This window comes from Phalacrocorax aristotelis, chromosome 2, assembly GCF_949628215.1.
Source record: "Phalacrocorax aristotelis chromosome 2, bGulAri2.1, whole genome shotgun sequence".
In the NCBI taxonomy this organism is placed as follows: domain Eukaryota; kingdom Metazoa; phylum Chordata; class Aves; order Suliformes; family Phalacrocoracidae; genus Phalacrocorax; species Phalacrocorax aristotelis.
This window is the reverse complement of record NC_134277.1, coordinates 162,666,431-162,684,330: the sequence shown is the minus strand read 5'-3', so window position 1 is coordinate 162,684,330 and position 17,900 is coordinate 162,666,431. Positions and strand designations below refer to the sequence as shown.

The 17,900-nt window shown below is 44.1% G+C and overlaps 1 protein-coding gene across 2 annotated transcripts in view; it reads left to right on the top strand.

The window, feature by feature from the left end:
- The first annotated feature begins 5,004 nt into the window (after positions 1-5,004).
- The window catches only part of COL22A1 (collagen type XXII alpha 1 chain), a 262,270-nt gene continuing 249,374 nt past the window's right edge, over positions 5,005-17,900 (top strand). For both annotated transcript variants that reach the window (XM_075085891.1, XM_075085889.1), the window contains exon 1: positions 5,005-5,579. The gene's annotated coding sequence lies outside the window, so the exon portion shown is untranslated. The remainder of the gene's footprint in view (positions 5,580-17,900) is intronic.

Below are 17,900 nucleotides of genomic sequence, written 5' to 3'. Positions count from 1 at the left end.
TGATCCAGTGTCCAGCTTTACAGGGATTTCATGCTCTGTGTCCTATGCTTCAGAAATAATGTTCACTTATGAAAAATTGCTAGAAGGCTAATCTGAATTCTGGGAAACTTGCCTCCCATGTGACAGGGCAGAAGTCTGATCTACAGTTTATCCGACGTTCTTTAAGAAGAAGAAAAAAAAATGATATAAAAAAATTAGTGGAAGCTGAATCTTGAGAAATTCATACAGGAATTGGGTGCAGCATCTTAACTCAGGCTTCCCAATATGAATGTATGCTGTCCTGGTACTTTGTGCTGGTTAGACCTTCCCACCACCCCCTTATGCTGGCACTGCTTCTCAAACAGCGGCACACTGATCTGGAACAGGGAATGTAACATAGCAAATTCCCCCAAAAGATGAGTTTTCTACTGGGATCTGTCCCAGCACTGATTTACAGAATGGCATCAGCAGTGCTTATGTCAGCATGAAGGAGGGAAGGACAGGGAAGAACACATTCATTCTGGTGACTCACAGTACTTCTGTCACGTTAAAGTGTGTCTAAACTATACTCTAAAGGCAATAAACCACCATATCAAAGTGCCAAGGAACACAATGGGCTCTGTGACACGACACAAATACTTCAAAAATCTGGGCTCCATCCTTAGATTTCTGTAGAGTGAATAATGGTGGCTTTGGTTTAGAAATGCCTGCTAGGGTTATCTGGAAGAGCAGTCTAGGGAATATCATGCTCCACTCTCTGTTCTGAATTTGTGCATCCTTCTGCTCTCCTATGGCTTTAAATTCATTCAGTCTGAAATGTGATGATAGTCAAATGTTTTCCATAATGGAAAACTGTATCCATGTGGGAGCATCAGGGGAACTTTCATAACTATCCAAACTACTAGAGCAGGACGTTTCCAAAATGTTGCCTTTTGCTAGTAAAATAGGTATGACTCAATGTTATGTAATGCTTGCTAGCGTATAAAGTCAGTAATGAAAAAGCAGTCCTGTGCACACATAAAATAACTTTTAGAGGGCAAATGTAATTTCAGAAGAATTCCACTGAAAAAGCAAGATTCTGATTCCACTGAAAAAGGTGATTCTACCCCTCTGCTCTGCTCTGGTGAGACCCCACCTGCAGTACAGCATCCAGCTCTGGGGTCCCCAGCGCAGGAAGGACATGGACCTGTTGGAGCGGGTCCAGAGGAGGGACACAAAAATGATCCGAGGGCTGGAGCACCTCTCCTACAAGGACAGGCTGAGAGAGTTGGGGTTGTTCAGCCTGGAGAAGAGAAGGCTGCGGGGAGACCTTATTGCAGCATTTCAATACTTAAAGGGGGACTATAGGAAAGATGGGGGCGACCTCTTTTGCAAGGCCTGTTGTGACAGGACAAGGGGTGATGGTTTTAAACTAAAGGAGGGTAGATTTAGACTGGGTATAATGAAAAATTTTTTTAAAATCCAGGTGGTGAAATGCTGGCCCAGGTTGCCCAGAGAGGTTGTGGAGATCCCATCGCTGGAAACCTTCAATGTCAGGTTGGATGGGGTCTGAGCAACCTGCTCCAGTAGAAGATGTTCCTGCTCACTGCAGGGCGGTTGGACTAGATGTCCTCTAAAAGTCCCTTCCAATCTAAACCATTCTTTGATTTTATGAGTCTATGAGTAGGGCAAAAGAGTGATTTTTTTCAGAGAACTCTGGCCACATCAAGGTGGGTATTGCGGAGGGGAGCCAAGCTCTGCTCCCGTTTACATGTTGTACGTATAGCATCACTCCCTGACGTCAATTCAGTCACATTGTCTTCATACTGACATCAGAAAAAAATCTGACTCAGTAATGTGTTTGAACTGGGCATGACACAATCAGTAGAGCTGAGATCTAACTGACCCATAAAAACATTCTCAAATATTGAGTATAAAGTGAAAAAATCTAGCAACCAGGTAATGAGAGGGATCTATTCTTATGCAGAAGTAAATCGTGCTTTATGGATTCATATCTGTGTATCTGTTCAGTAGGTGGTTCCAAGAGAAAACCTCTTTGATTGCATATTCCACTTTTCTGCCTTTACTTTCAATGTATTTGCAACTCAGGAACCCAGGAGGTAATTTCTTTTCTGTACTGCACAAGCAAGCTCCATCCCTTTCCCCTAGGCTGTAGAAAAGCAGGACACAAAGATGGACTCCACTCCAAAGATTTTTTACCCTCAGTGTAAAATAAAGACACAGTGAGTTGACACAACAAACACAGAGCTAGTGGAATAGTGAGATCCTTTCCCAGTCAGAGTCATGAGCAAAAGTTGCAGACTAGTGGCACAATTATCTAATTTAGGTATAGCATGTATTTCATAAATAGCACCTTCCACCCCCAGAGAGGCCTCACAGCACAGCAGAATAACACTTCCTGGGATGAGGGAAAAAAGGGCAAATTCTTGATTGATTCATAGACCTCTAGAGCCAGACATGGTGGCTCATTGGAAGTGTGAAGAGGACAACCCAGAGGTAACCGGATCCCAGTCACGACTTGAAACAGATGGCAACACTATGAAACAGCCAAATGTCTTGGCTGTCCCCTACAATGTGCAGAAATGTGCCTGGAGACACTGCCTGGGTGTTTGCTTGCAGTTCTTTCTCCTTTCAGCCTGCAGCAGGAAAACTCAGTCTTGGATGGAAGGCAATACAACAGAGAAGAGATTCAGGAAAGCTTTTAGAAGTGACGACCTGGAGCAGCAGACTAAGATTTTTTTATCTTCATTATTACTTATTATTAGATTCCCTTTGCAAGCACCCTTACGTTGTCAGTGATTGCCATATGGATTTTGTGGAGAATTCTAAGAAACGACAATGCAGTCTTCAACAAACTAGCAGCAGGGAAATATAAGAACCAGAAGCACAGAACTGAGAAGGTCGCCAGAGTCCTCACTCTGACTGCCATTCATGCTTGCTGTAAACTTTTCCCTGCCTCTTCAAATTGTGAAGACTGGAAGTTTTAAAAGCCCCAGCCAAAGTCTCCACCTAGCTGTTCATTCAAGTCTGGAGGAGCCGGATTTCAGGCCTACTAATGATGAACCAAAGACTCTGCACTAATCTCTGTCCATGCACTGCTCTGGGGTGAATCTCAGGGAGCAGGATCCCATGCTAGAGTCTGTGGTCCCACTTATACTGACCAACTTGGAGTTTAAGCAGCAGTAGGGTTCTTTCCAGAAGAGCTCACCGATTAGCAGCAGTCGGGAAAACCCTGTTATTCTAAACTGCGATTTCTAGTTGTCAGTGTGGGGCTGGAAGATCATAAATGCTGGCTCTGACTTCTCCTGCTCATGTAACCTGGGCACATTAAACTCTTGGAAAACAGCCTTACAACTTCAGAAATGAGCTGGCACCGTGCTTGCCTTTGGGATCAATGCGGTAATGCTCTCAGGTCGTTTGTACCAACAGGTTGCCTTAATTTTCAGAAACATTCAGAGACATGATTTTAAACATAATTGTTTCCTCTGAATATTCACTGAGGCCCTAGGGGTGACATGCTTTCAGGCAATTGCAGCAGAAGCGTCAATAAAAGGCGCAGTGCTGGAAAATCATTAGCAAAGAGTACTTTTAACTTTGTTCCTTGAGTACATAGGGTTCTACCCTGGGCAGGCTGCTGACACTTCTTGTGGCTCCAGAAATTTATTGTAGCAGCAGAAGTTGAAATTGGTTCAGTTAAAATAAAGGATGTGTGGAGCCTCCAGCTAAACCCAGAAGCAAAACCTAAAGATGAGCTGTTAGAAGTATAAAACACATAATGCATTTTTCTTCCTCATACTTCTTTTCTTGCTAATTCCTGCTGGAAATAGGAACAGAAGCTCTGAAAGGTCTTTTGAGTGTTTCTGGCCCAGTAATGAACAGAGAGCAGCATGTTTCACCTTGTGAAAACATCAGCCAGGTTTTCAGAGCAAGAAAGATCCAAAAAGTCCATTAAAGTTGAGATGAGCAAAGAGCACATGTCTTGGTGTGACCAAGACTTTTTATTTGGCTTTGTAGTCAAAGGGAATCTATCAGCAGGGCTTCAGTGAATTTCTGAAGCAATCTTCTTTCTTAGGCCTCCTGCAGCTACACCTGTCCAACTGCTGACAGACACCTGAATGGGGATTTATTCTAATAGTACTACGTTGTGTGTTAGAGGTGAGTCAAACGCACAGCGAGAGGTATGTCGGCTTAGACTGGAGGCACTAAAAACTCCTCAGAAGCAAACCCCAAAATGTCCTAGGTGAAATTCACTTGGGTTGTGTAAGCTACATACTCTCTGCAATCCTGACTTCAGGTGACTTGGCTGACTTGTTTCGTTGGTCTTTGCTTTATCCAGGGTCCACATTTTAAGATGTAGGTGCAGACTTAGCATGAGAGTGGGGGAGAAAAAATGTGGGAAAGTAGTTGCTTGATTACGGATCACGTAGTGGAGAAGGAAGTGTGGCGTTCCTGTTGTTAATTTGCTGCAAAATGAAAGTTTGGGGGGAGCTTTTCCCCCTATATTTCCATTTCCACTTTGTGCACTGAGATAAGGAAAGGAAGATCACTTACCAATTACTGACAAGGGCAAAATAGACTTGAAACAGGGATTTTTTCCCCCCCAATTAAAATAGATTCTGAGAGTGAGAAAAAAAGACAAAAAAATTAAAACAACACATTCTCCCCATCCAAGGGTCTTTCCCATGCCCAGCTTCTCCCCTTCCCTCCCGACCCCTCTCCCCACCCCGAGGGGCGCAGGGGTGGGGATGCGGGTTGCGGTCAGCCCATCCCAGCCCCTCTCGGCCGCCCCTCCCTCCTCACACCCCTCCCTGCTCCCGCGCGGGCCCTTCCCCGGGCTGCAGCCCTTCAGGGACCCCCTGCTCCCGCCTGGGCTCTCCACGGCCGCAGCCCCCGCAGGAAATATCCCCCGGCTGCGGCGTGGGGCCCTCCCCGGGCTGCAGGCGGGGTCTCTGCTCCGGCGGGGCCTCTGCAGGGCTGCGGGGGGTCCCTGCTCCGAGCCTGCACCACCTCCTGCCCCTGCTCCGGCCTGGGGGTGCCTCTGCTGCTGCTCCCTCCTCGGCTTCCTCCTCCTGTGCCGTGTTTTGCCTTTGGCCCTTTCTGAAGCCCGTTTCCCCCCGGCGCCCCCAGCTCGGCTGAGGGGCTCGGCTGTGCCCTGCCGTGGGGCCGCTGGAGCCGGCCGGGACCGGCTGTGCCCGGCGCGGGGCAGCCCCGGCCTCTCCTCACAGGGACCACCCCTGCAGCCCCACTGCCAGTGCCTGGGCACGGACACCCCGTACACCCATCACATTCCGGAGTTGTCCCAAGATCCTGGCAGGAATAGCAGGGAGCATGCTCTGGATTTACTGTCTTTCCAGAGGCCACTTTTCATCTGTGAGACTATTTTGCCGTCTATGAAAAGTCCCAGTGGCCACACCAATGGCAAGCTGGCTGCACAGAGAGAAGCACTGCCACTCTTCTGCAGACAGGGAATCCAGGGATAGTTGCCGATCTAGTCATACAACCAGGAGAGCAATGCCTATATCCAGAGGCAGCAGGATGTAAAGCCATCGGTAATAACCTCTTAGTTGCAACAATCCAAGACTGCTGTATTAGGAACAGAGGTATGGAAGATTTTTTTGTTTTTCCTCTTGAAAGTAAGCACCCTTTTTCATGTCTGTAATTCAATTAATGTTTTTCCATCACCGGGTTTTCTCTGTTCATCATTTTCTCATTTTAGAGATCTGTCAGTGAAAGGTAATGAAAATGTAAGCAAGCCAGTGTTGTGTGGGTGGGAAGTAAACTTTGGTGTTAAGTCAAAAATCACAGTTTGAGGTCTGGGTGCACTTCCAGTGGTAATTCACTTGGTAAATCAACCAGCTTATCCTATCATCAAGCTGTCATTTCTAAGCAGTGCTGCACCAGGTTCCTGCCAGAGACTATTAAGCAAGACATTATTATTTCAGCCCCATTAGCTAACGGGATACACCTCTCTACCCAAGTAAAGGCGCTAATCAGCTTTGCCTTGAAGCAGTATATTCAGTCTTTTTCTTCTGAGATATGGCTTCCTACACCATTACTAAATATGAACTCGAACTGTGGGGCAAAGAACAGGGCGTTTGGGGTGAAATAACCTGATCCCTTCTTCATCTGGCTGTGGTGGCAAGTAGCGAATCATAGTCATAGAATCATTAAGGTTGGAAAAGACCTCCAATATCATGAAGTCCAACCATCAAACCCACACTACTATGTCTCCTAAACCATGCCTGAAGTGCCACGTCTACATGTTTTTTTAACACCTCCAGGGATGGTGACTCCACCACCTCTCTGGGCAGCCTGTTCTAGTGCCTGACCACTCTTTCAGTAAAGCCATTTTTCCTAATATCCAATCTAAACCTCCCCAATGCAGCTTGAACCCATTTCCTCTTGTTCTATTGCTAGTGACCTGAGAGAAGAGACCAACCCCCACCTCACTACAACCTCCTTTCAGGGAGTTGTAGAGAGTGATGAGGTCTCCCCTCAGACTCCTCCAGGCTAAACAACCCCAGCTCCCTCAGCCACTCCTCATAAGACTTGTGGTCTAGACCCTTCAGCAGCTTCTTTGCCCGTCTCTGGACACGCTCCAGCGGCTCAATGTCCCTCTCTAGTGAGGGACCCAAAACCGAACACAGCATTCGAGGTGTGGCCTCACCAGTGCCGAGTACAGGGGCACTATCACCTCCCTGCTCCTGCTGGCCACACCATTCCTGATACAAGCCAGGATGCTGTTGGCCTTCCTGGCCTCCTGGACACACTGCTGGCTTATGTTCATCTGGCTTGTGAAGACAAATTTGGGACCAGGAGCTACAGATTCTTTCAGAATAAAAAAACAGTCCTAGTTTCCCAGCTGAACATGGTGGTCGGTTCATTCCACCTCCTTGACTTCCTTCTTCCTCCTTCAGTTACCTTTGAAAACTGAACACATGCTGTGAAGTCACTTAGGTACCTTTGATGATTTCTCCCCTGGTCTTAGTTATCACAGGATCAGACTTGGAATTTCACTCCCATTTTGTCAGAGGTAGCCAAACCTGCTGGGCTTCAGGACCCAGAAGCTTTCATCCTCTCTCAGCCTGATATCTGCTAGGCTGCTGCGGTTCTGTGTTCCCAGGTCCAGCCTGGGGTGAGGCTGAGCATGTGTTCCCAGTAGACACACACACACACTCTACAGGCTCCATATGTGCCCAGACACACAGACCAACGCAGACAGATTACTGTGGTTTTTTTATAATTGACCTCCAGATGAACAAACCCAGCACTCACAGAAACATGAACAAACATGGCTCAATCCTCTCTGCCCCTCTGGCTGATCAGGATTGAAGGCTGCTATTGGAATACACACACACAATGTGGATCTCTCCAGCAGCAGACCTGGGACTCCCAGTCTGCCCAATACCCAGCCCCTGGACCGTGGTCTCCTCCAGTTGCTGGCACCCAGACCTCATCCCAGTTGCCAGGCAGCCCACCCTGCAGCTCACTAGCATTGACAAATGCACACAGAATGGAGAAGGTAGTCGGAAATAGGATTTCATGAGGATATAGGATAGACTGTAGTGATCAAGCACTGGCTATCCAGTACTCACCAGTAACATGGAAACACATGTCCAGCTCCTTTTCCCTTTATTTCCCTGCTCTTGTTTCTCCCCAGTTCACCTCAATATCTCCTTTGGTTCTTCCTCTAAACATCCCATATTACATTTTGCACATTTCTATAATCCCCTTAAAACCTTCCACCCTAAATTTTACACAATCCCAAAATGCTTTTCCCGTGGTAAGTCCTGTACCCTTTTAGGCAACAAACTGTTCCGGTGGCATGACTTTCTGGTGAGGGAGTGTCTTTGGTTGGCTCCTCCTGGTGGGTTCCATACCAGGACAGGCTTCTAGTCCTTCTCTTCTGAAGGTCTGAGGAGCAGCTGGTTCAGCGCTCTGGTTTTCATTGGTTAGGTTTTCACCATGCAGATAGATGGTGAATCAGTGCTTAACGTTTTGCACTTTATCTCCCTCATCACAGACATTTTCACCTCTGTCAGCATTTAATGCCTGTCTAATGGTCGACTTTAAGGGGTCTCTGCATAGTTTCCCCGCCGTCTTTTCCAAGCTGCTTATTCTTCACAAAGTTTGAAGAAAAATATGGATTTTTTCAAACATCAGCAAGCGGCTGTCCTGCGGTCCTAGAAAGAGTTATTGCAGCAGCACTCCAGCAGATGGCTGGCTTCTGTCATGAATAAAACTCTCCCAAGGAAAGCACATCGTGCAGCAGCACATTTGCAGGAAAGAGCAGAGATTTATTTCCTTCGGCTATTGATTAATACAGCAGCTCTCTTTCCACTTTGGATTCCTTAATGAAACTTGAAATAAAAACAACCCTGTGCAGTTCAAGGAAGACAAATATGACAAAGCAAAGTAAATTGCTGACATGGAAAGATTCACTATCCTCTAAAGAAAAGCCACCAAAATCTGTTCCTGGTTCAACTCTCCTTTTTAAAAACTGGTACTTTTGAAGTATTTAACACTTTTATTCTGGATGGATTCTCTTTGGGTGAAGCTAAAATAAGTGCAATTCCCCTTCCCTAGAACCCAAGGGAAAAGGCTGAGTGTATTTAAGCAAACAGATTTGATTTGTCCCAGTAGGAGAGTGAAAGATGAAACAAAAAAGGCCAGGTGAGATGATCCTGTAGTTCCTGAGCATTCAGATCTGTGAGTTAAAGTGAGTGTGCTCAACAGCAAAGCAAGCAAATCTTTGAAAACTGGGAGCTGTTGGACTCAGGTTGCTTCTGACAGAAATGTGCCCTCAAGCCATCCAGCTTTCAGTCTCACCACATGCAGAAGCAGGAAAATCCCTACTCTTCCCAGCTATTGAAGTAAAACGGGGGTGGGGGGGAAGGGCCCGAGTCGAAGTGTCACAAAGGACATACATGGAAGTTTATCCAGAACTGATGCGCTGGTACCATCACTGCATTCTCTGCAATAGCTAAGCTGACAGATAATTTGATGTTTGCCACTGCATTCAGTAAAGGGATGCAGTTATAGCCAGGGAGCTACAGCTGTGGGATGAATACTGTAGGACAGTGAATCACAGAAAACAGGGCTTAAGGCAATTCCAGAGACTCTCATCTAGTCCATATTCCTGCTCCACACAAATCTGTCCTAGTAGTGCTTTGTCAAATTCTAAAAAAAAAAAAAGCCCAACCAACCCAAATCCTCAAACTTTCCAAGAATAAAGATTTCATGCCTATTTCAGTAACTTTGTGAATACTGTTTTTTTTTCTCTGACAATTTATCTCCCTAAAGACAACTGAAGTTCATTGCTTAATGCAATACCCAGATGGTTATGCAGAAAAATCTACTACCTTTCTCCTTTCAGCAACCCTCTACATATTTCAGGATTTCTGTTATGCCCGCCCTCAATTTCCTCTTTGCTAGGCTAAACAATCCATTCCTTTTAATCTGTTTCCTTAGGTCATGTTTTCCTGAGTTCTGAGCATTCATCCAGCTCTCTGAATACTGTCCAGTCCAGCCACTTCACTCTTGCAATGTAGGGCCTGAAAGAGAATGTGGCAGTGAGTGCTGTAAAAAGCTAGTGTTTAAGAGTATTGGATAAGCATCTTCTGGTCTGCAAAGGAAAGCACGTGTTCTGCCATCTGGCTGTTGTCGATGCAACATGTGCCTTTCTTTTTTGTTATTGTAATGCCCTCTCCAGGTGAAGAGGTGAAGGGATTAAACATATTTGCCTGTATTCCAAATAACTGTATGGGAATTTATATTTGGAAAATGAATGAACCTATAAAAGTACTTTGAAAAAATAACTTGAAATGTATTTCAAAGGTCCTCTTTCACGTCCCATCTGCATCACAGGAACAAACAGAGCCACAGGTCATCCATATGGCAGGGTTTTCTGACAGTTGTCATCTTTGATATTTAAAGAAGGTACCACTAACCTCATAGGTGATCTCTGTGGGATGCTGTGGGCATGGGAAAGTGTTTTAATTCTGTGACAGAGAGATTGGCTAATACTTTTAAGTCTGATAGTTTATGTCCCCTTTTAAAAGCATGGTATAATCCTCATTCATGAATCTTGTTCAGGTTCTCGGACTGCTAAATTGTTAGGTCCAGCAACCTGTGACATCCTGTTAAATCAATCTATTCACCTTTTTTAAGAAGTAAAGGATTAGTAGGTACAGGGGAAGTGATATAATGGTACTTCATGACTTCTGCTGGCTTTTGGTAAGGTCCGATGTGACATTTTTAGATATACACAATGAGCAAAAGATGATGCATGAATGACAGATTGGAAAATCACTCCCAAAAGTATTCAGCTAGTTTGAGTAGAGATGTTGAGTAGGCTCCTAGCAGTCTGTACTGAATCTACAGTTACTGAGTTATCTTCATTAAAGACTTGGAAGAGGGAAGAAAGAGAATTTTATTCAATAAATGTACAGCTAACATGGAAAAAAAAGTTGAGATTAAATTATTTCTCTTTATTCCTGTTTATTTTTGAATGGATGAGTATTTGTGGTTACTGACATAGACTTCAATATGCAGGCTAACTGGAGAGGTATAAGCAAAAAGCAACAAGACTGGCAAAACCTTTTGAGAATATGAAATAATCTGATTTTTTTAGGCTAGAAAAGAGAGCGCTGAGGGGGAATCCAATAGCACTGTTCAACTGTCTAATCAGATAGTTTATTTCTTGTAAAGAAGGAATGAACTTTTCCCAGTTCATTCTGCAGAGGTGTTATGCATCTTCGTTCATAGCAAAGGACATTTAGGAAAACCTTTCTAACTTTAATAACTCTGAAGTATTAGGAAAATAATAGTAATTTCTGAGGTCAGTCATCACTGCAGAGGTTTGGTGGCCTACATGGCAGACCCTGCCCATGAGGCACTTGTATCTAGTTCACAGTCTTCCTCCTGTAGAAGACTGGAAGAGCTGTTAAGAGGAGTAAATGCCATGTGAGCAGGTTAAAGCCATTTCTTGAGCCAGAATAACTGTCTGGGAGTGTCGCTCACAATGCAGCTATACTGTCTCACCAGAGAGCTTCCAAAACTGGGAGTCACCTGTGAAGGTAGCTGCAGCCAGGTGACACTGGTATGGGATTGTCTAGAGAGACCATTCTAGAGGAGCCGTACCTTTCTATATAATAATTAGTTCACAAATAAATCACTTGCAGGGCTAAATGTTCACATTTTTCCTTATCTGTGTCAGCCAGTACACTGTCTGGACAAGCCATCAGGTGCCAGTCTGTGCTGTCTTGTTATCCAAATTTCTGCTAAATGAAGAATCTTATGGAGCTGCTTATTTGCCTCAAAACATGACTACATTAAATCACAGGTAGTCTCACAAGTGACTTAAAACTGTAACTTTCAGTGGAGTTGAGCAGCAGCTTTGTTTGAGTTGCATGTAATTTAGTTATTCATTTATATGGGGTAATTTATTGCTGCCTGATGAAATACATGGAAATGGACAGTGAATGTAGGGAAGGTTCAAAACATTTAAGTCTTTTTGGTCTCAGTGTCCTGACAACATGCATATTTTTGTACAGCGAGGTGAATTCTGTACACACTTATTGGTGACACTCATGGAATAAAGCTCTCTGATAACCCCATGTGGCATTACCACTCCTCTGAGTTTTTAAATGACACTGCAGACATCTTCTAAGACTGTATTAGAGAGAGTATAACTGTGCTGCTGTGCTCACTGCTCATATTTTGCTCAGTTTGTGATGGGAGTGAGATGTCCTACAGTCATCACAAGCTGTAACACCTGACTAGGATTTTCAGTTTAGGAGAGGAGCGCTCAGTATTGACAGAAGCAGGGGAAATGTTTTCTCAGGCTCTCTTTGAGACCATGAGTTAGATCTTACAGGGGGACATTTATGAAACTGTGTTGAACACTTTGCTAAAATTACTTTTTGCTCTGTTGAAATATTTCATCACTAGTGAGAAAGCTATAAAAGGACCACGAAGAATCTGTTGTGATGGGGCTTTTCACCAGACCCACATAACTGTCGTCCCAGTAAGAGGAACATAGCAAGCTGAAAAGACTAGACAGAGATTAATGTCCCATCTGATGAAACAGGAGTAATTCCTTAACTGCTCTGGCATTTGGGAGGGCAAAGAGGTGGTAGAGGTCAAATCCACCTTCCCATTTCTTATCTGCACTTACTGATCATGACCGATTGCTGTGTCTGATGCTTACCGCTTTTGTTGCTACCAGAAAAGGGTCCAGCCTTGCCCAAGCTAGACAGTGCCTTCCTTCATGTGTGTCATAATGGAATATCCTGGGAAACCCATACATGTCGGTCAGACGTTTACTCTGTGCATAAGGTAGTTATGAGGACTTGATAAAAATATGTTTTGTGAGGAATCTAAAAAAAGATCAGATTGCTTCTTGTGCAACAGCACAAGAGTATGTTGCAATTATGAGGAAAAGAATAGAGAGAAAGCAGTAAGCATTAGGTCACCGTATAAATCCTGGTATGGCCGAGTCATGACTACTGACTCTGGCCTCCCAAACAATTCCCTATCTTAATATGGATAAACTGGAATTTGAAAAGGTACAAAGAAGACTGGCAGGGATAGGTAGATGTTTGAGCAGGTATTCGTATGAAGATCAAGCAAATGAACTACAGTTCTTCATCCTGCAAGAAAAGAAGAATGAAGAATGAAGAATGAAGAAGAATATGATAGAGGCTTATTAAATTGTGGGTGATATGGAGATGTTGACCAAGGAATGATTGCACTCCAGTCTAGTAAAGGTACTAAGGGTCATCAGATAAAATGAGTAGATGCCAAATGCACAGAAGGAGTTATTTGCTTGTACAATGTGGTAAAGTTTTGAAACTTTCTACAAGATAGGTTTGCATAGGGTTCAGATAGGAATTGTAAATTTCATGAAGGAGAAATCCATCCACCGAACGTTTTTAGATACCACCCTCTCATCTAGAAACAAAGTAAACTACAAATTACTGGAGCAAGGGAGATTTTTCTGGGAAAGCTTGACTGTAGATTTGCCCTGTTTTTCTCTAGCATGTCTCATTGGCTATTAGTGGAATCAAGATAGGGGCTATATGCAACTTCGGGCTGACTCGGTACAGCTCTTCTTATGTTCTTGTAATTTCTAAAACACATATGTTGTCCCACTGTCTTCAGAACTCGTCCAGTGAAATAATTCTTCTGGTTTGCCACTCTACTAAGTCACCCTGACATCTTGCCCTAAGCTGCCTGGTGTGCACTCTGTGAAATTCAAGCTTCTTCAGTGTTCCGTCAGAAGTCTCACAATGTTTTCTCCTCCCAAATTTCCCATCTGTTCAAATTCTACATTATGTCTGAAGACCAAACTTGCAGCTCCTTGCATCCAGCAGTAGAGTCTGGATCACCCAGCGGTGTGCTGTATTATGTGCACAGAATAATACCCAAAGTTGCTCTCCTCCCCACTTTCACCTCAACTCATCCCACCTGTCTGATAGGACAACCCTTTTCTTCAGACCTCTCCTCTCTCAAAATTTCTCCTTTTTCTTTTTTTCTCATGCCTTTTCTCAAATGATATGTCAGATAGTGTGTTAATACTTCTTTAACAGGACCAGAAGGAAATACAATCAGCTCTTCAGCAGGAAAATGTACTTTATATTCATAGGGTTTTTTCCACCACCTTGCTCGGTCTGTAAATATGTAGCAGCTGGGTGCATTTTTTGTCTGTTGTCATTGCTGACACTGATTTTTCTTTGTATGATGAAGTCTAACGGAAAGAAAAAGGCTGTGTCTAGTAAATATACTGTACATGAGTTATGGATATCCATGTAATAAATTCATATATTCTCTCCCTTTGACCACCTCACCAGCTCGATACCCTCTAACCTTTCGTCCCAGACTAATTGTAATATTTCAAACTTAGAGAAAACATTAAGCAGTTACCATTTAAAATAAATTTTTCTATATGAGAATATCATCTTCATCTCTCAAACTTATTCCTTAAAAATTTCCTTCTATATTTGTCTTGGCTTGAGGCCATGAATAAGCCATATTCAGCCTGGGTCATTATTTTTGTCTTCTGTATATAAAAATCTACAGAACTTCATTTTCTCAAAGTCATGGGAGAAGAAATTTGACTTTATCTTTGGTTAAAATGAGGTTTTTGCCTCCCAATGAGATACAAAATGTGACTTATAGACCCAGAAGGTACAAGGATATGAAATTATTCACACTGGAAAGTTATTTCTGCATTGAGAATATTGTTTTGCATTGAAAATATATGGAGAAAAATGTTAGAGAACTATTTCTGGGCTTTTAAAATGGCTTCATAGAGAAGGACATTTGGGTGGTGTAAACATGGGAATCTATGGTGGATAAGATAAACAACATCAGCCTCCAACCATTTCACATACCAGGCGACAGGCCAATATAGTGGAAAAAAGAAATGTATGATTAGCACTTGCTGAGGATGCTCAGCTTCTTTATATATGAGTAATAGCCTCATCTCAAATGTGCATTGTGAAAAGTTTTACACCCACAGTACCACTCACCCTCGTGTATTTCCTTCGTGAATGACATGCACACTCTTACATCTGATTCACTGCTTTCACGCTGCTGGTAAGTTCAGTCGTAAGTTCTCCAGCACGGTTCTAGAATAAAGCAAGGATGCTCAGCACGTGAACGAGTTTTACTGTTGCAGGGTATATCGACCAGCACAAGCTGGAGATGAAACCATTTCAGGTCAACTGTGTGTAAAAACGCAGCACAAATATGTGACCCTTATTTCAGCACAAATAAGGGTCACGGTGCTAAGACACCAGAATAAATTTCTTTTCTTATAGGTATTGTTGCAAGATCATGAGTGACTACAAGGGCATGAAGTCGGTTAATTGTCTCATTCAAAATATAGATTGTACTATTTTATATCTACATTGGTACCCTTAACTCTAGAGTCATAATCATATCTTTATTCCGGCTCCTGTTATATTTGTCTCTATTCAAAGAATGACTGTGTGATTTCAAAACAACAGAAGTATTAAAGAAATAGAGAATGTATGCAAAAGTAAGGCTACCTAGAAAGATGGTATAGAGCATGTACCTGTTGTCTCAATCTGCATTACATCTTCAAGAAGAGGTGGAAAGAAAACCCCTTTGCCCACGTTCAAAGGTGAACTACACACAGTAATGTGTTGGTGATACTTAACATACAGTTCTACTCCGGGCATATGTGACACCTCTGAGTTCTGTGAGCAGGGGTGTTCGCAAATGAATTAGGACTTTGGAATTCCGTATTTTTTGCTGATTGCAAGGATACTGAGATCTAACTGGAAGAGGGGAAGAGAGATGTCTCACTGTCTTAACAGAGGTGGAGATATTATATTTAGGTTTTACTTTCAGCCACCAAAGCCATGTCCACTTTGGCTGGCTCCACTGAAATGCCGGTGAAGAGGCACTGATGTTGATTTACCATATTACAAGGAAATGTGAGGTTGCAGTGCACTCCAGGCAAATCCTCAAAACGTTAATAAATAAAGAGAAAGAAAGAGAAAGATCAGAGATCACCTTGGCAAATTAGATCCTCACAAATCCATGCGCCCCGATGGGATGCACCTGTGAGTCCTGAGGGAGGTGGTGGATGTTCTTGCCAAGATATTCTCCATCATCTTTGAAAGGTCGTGGAGGACAGGAGAGGTGTCTGAGGACTGGAGGAAAGAAAATTTCACTCCAGTCTTCAAAAAGGGCAAGAAAGAGCACCTGGGAAACTATAGGCCAGTCAGCCACACCTCCGTCCCTGGAAAGGTGGTGGAGCAGTTCATCCTGGAGGTCATCTCCAGGCATGTAGAGGACAAGAAGGTTATCAGAAACAGTCAACATGGATTCACCAAGGGAAGATCATGCTTGACCAACATGATAACCTTCTGTGATGGCCTGACTGGCTGGGTCGACGTTGGGAGAGCAGTGGATGTTGTCTGTCTTGACTTCAGTAAGGCATCCTCACAGGCAAGCTAAGGAAGTGTGGGTTGGATGAGTGGACAGTGAGGTGGACAGAGAACTGGCTCAACAACAGAACTCAGAGGGTTGTGATCAATGGAGCAGAGTCTGTCTGGAGGCCTGTCACTAGTGGTGTTCCCCAGGGGTCTGTGCTGGGTCCAGTCCTGTTCAACGTATTCATCGATGACCTGGACGAAGGGACAGAGCGTCCCCTCAGCAAGTTCGCTGATGATCCCAAGCTGGGAGGAGTGGCTGATACCCCAGAAGGCTGTGCTGCCGTCCAGCGAGACCTGGACAGGCTGGAGAGGTGGGGCAGGGGGAACCTCATGGAGTTCAACAAGAGCAAGTGCAAGGTCCTGCCCCTGGGGAGGAACAACCCCAGGCACCAGTACAGGCTGGGGGCTGAACTGCTGGAAAGCAGCTCTGCTGAGAAGGACCTGGGAGTGCTGTTGAACAGCAGGTTGACCCTGAGCCAGCAACATGCCCTTGTGGCCAAGAAGGCCAACGGTGTCCTGGTCTGCATTGAAAGGAGTGTGGCCAGCAGGTCGAGAGAGGTTATCCTCCCCCTCTACTCTGCCTTGGTGAGACCACATTTGGAGTTCTGTGTCCAGTTTTGGGTCCCCCAGTTCAAGAAGGACAGGGAACTGCTTGAGCAAGTCCATCGGAGAGCTACCAAGATGATCAGGGGACTGGAGCATCTCCCATATGAGGAAAGGCTGAGAGACTTGGGTTTGGTCATCCTGGAGAAGAGAAGCCTGAGGGGAGATGTCATCAATACCTATAAATATCTAAAGGGTGGGTGTCAGGATGAGTGGACTGGACTCTTTTCAATAGTGCCCAATGACACTGGGCAATGGGCACAAGCTGGAACACAGGAAGTTCCACCTAAACATGAGAATGAACTACTTTCCTGTGCGGGTGCCAGAGCAGTGGCACAGGCTGCCCGGGGAGGCTGTGGAGTCCCTTCCGTGGAGACATTCACACCCTGTCTGGACGCGGTCCTGAGCCCCCTGCTCTGGGTGTGCCTGCTCAAGCAGGGGGGTTGGATGAGATGATCTCAAGAGGTCCCTTCCAACGCCTACCATTCTAGGATTTTGTGAAAACTGTTCAGTGCTGCTCCATTAGGCAAGCTCCACTTTGCAATTCATTGACCACCTGATCCACTGAGTCATAGTCATTTTCAGAAGCCTCTTCCACTGTGGCAGTATCATTAAAAGTGTCCCGATTTCAGGCAGGATGTGATTTATTACCTTGCTCCAGAACTCAGCAGCACAGAAGCTGATCACCTATAGCTGGAGAGAAGAAGCAGTATTTAAGTATAGAGCTGTACTGTCACCTTTGATCAGCTATCCGATTTACAGAAGCTACTAAATCTACCAGTAGTCTTAATTTGCAATAATTAAATCAGACGTATGTAAATGATGTGATACTTGGAACTCTGTGATATTGGTAAAACTAACTGGAACTAAATTATATGTTTGGCTTTTGCATTGCTTTTGTAGACTGTTGTGGAGGGAGCCATGTGATTAATCACATTTGTTATATATATAGAACTTTGTTCCACTACGCATCCTGCTCATATGTCAGCCTGATGAGCTGCTTAAAACAGTTATGTTTTACAAAAATTATTTTTAAAAGGTCGGGCCATCATGCGGGAAGTTTTCTCCTTTTCTCTAGCATAGCATTTTCTGTCCTGAATTACACAGAGAAGACAAATGGGGTCTTATTAAATATTGTACTTGTGATATGGTCTACATACAGTATCTCCTAGCTCATCAAATTAAAGGCTACATTTTTATAAAGGTGATTTGTGAATGAAGAGTCAGAATTTGGTGACTGTGGAGATGGATGAACATTAATGAACATGAACATTAGAGAGACAGAGCAGCATGAGTCTATCCTTAGATAAGTTAGAAGACAAGAAATACTTGGAATGTAACAGGAAT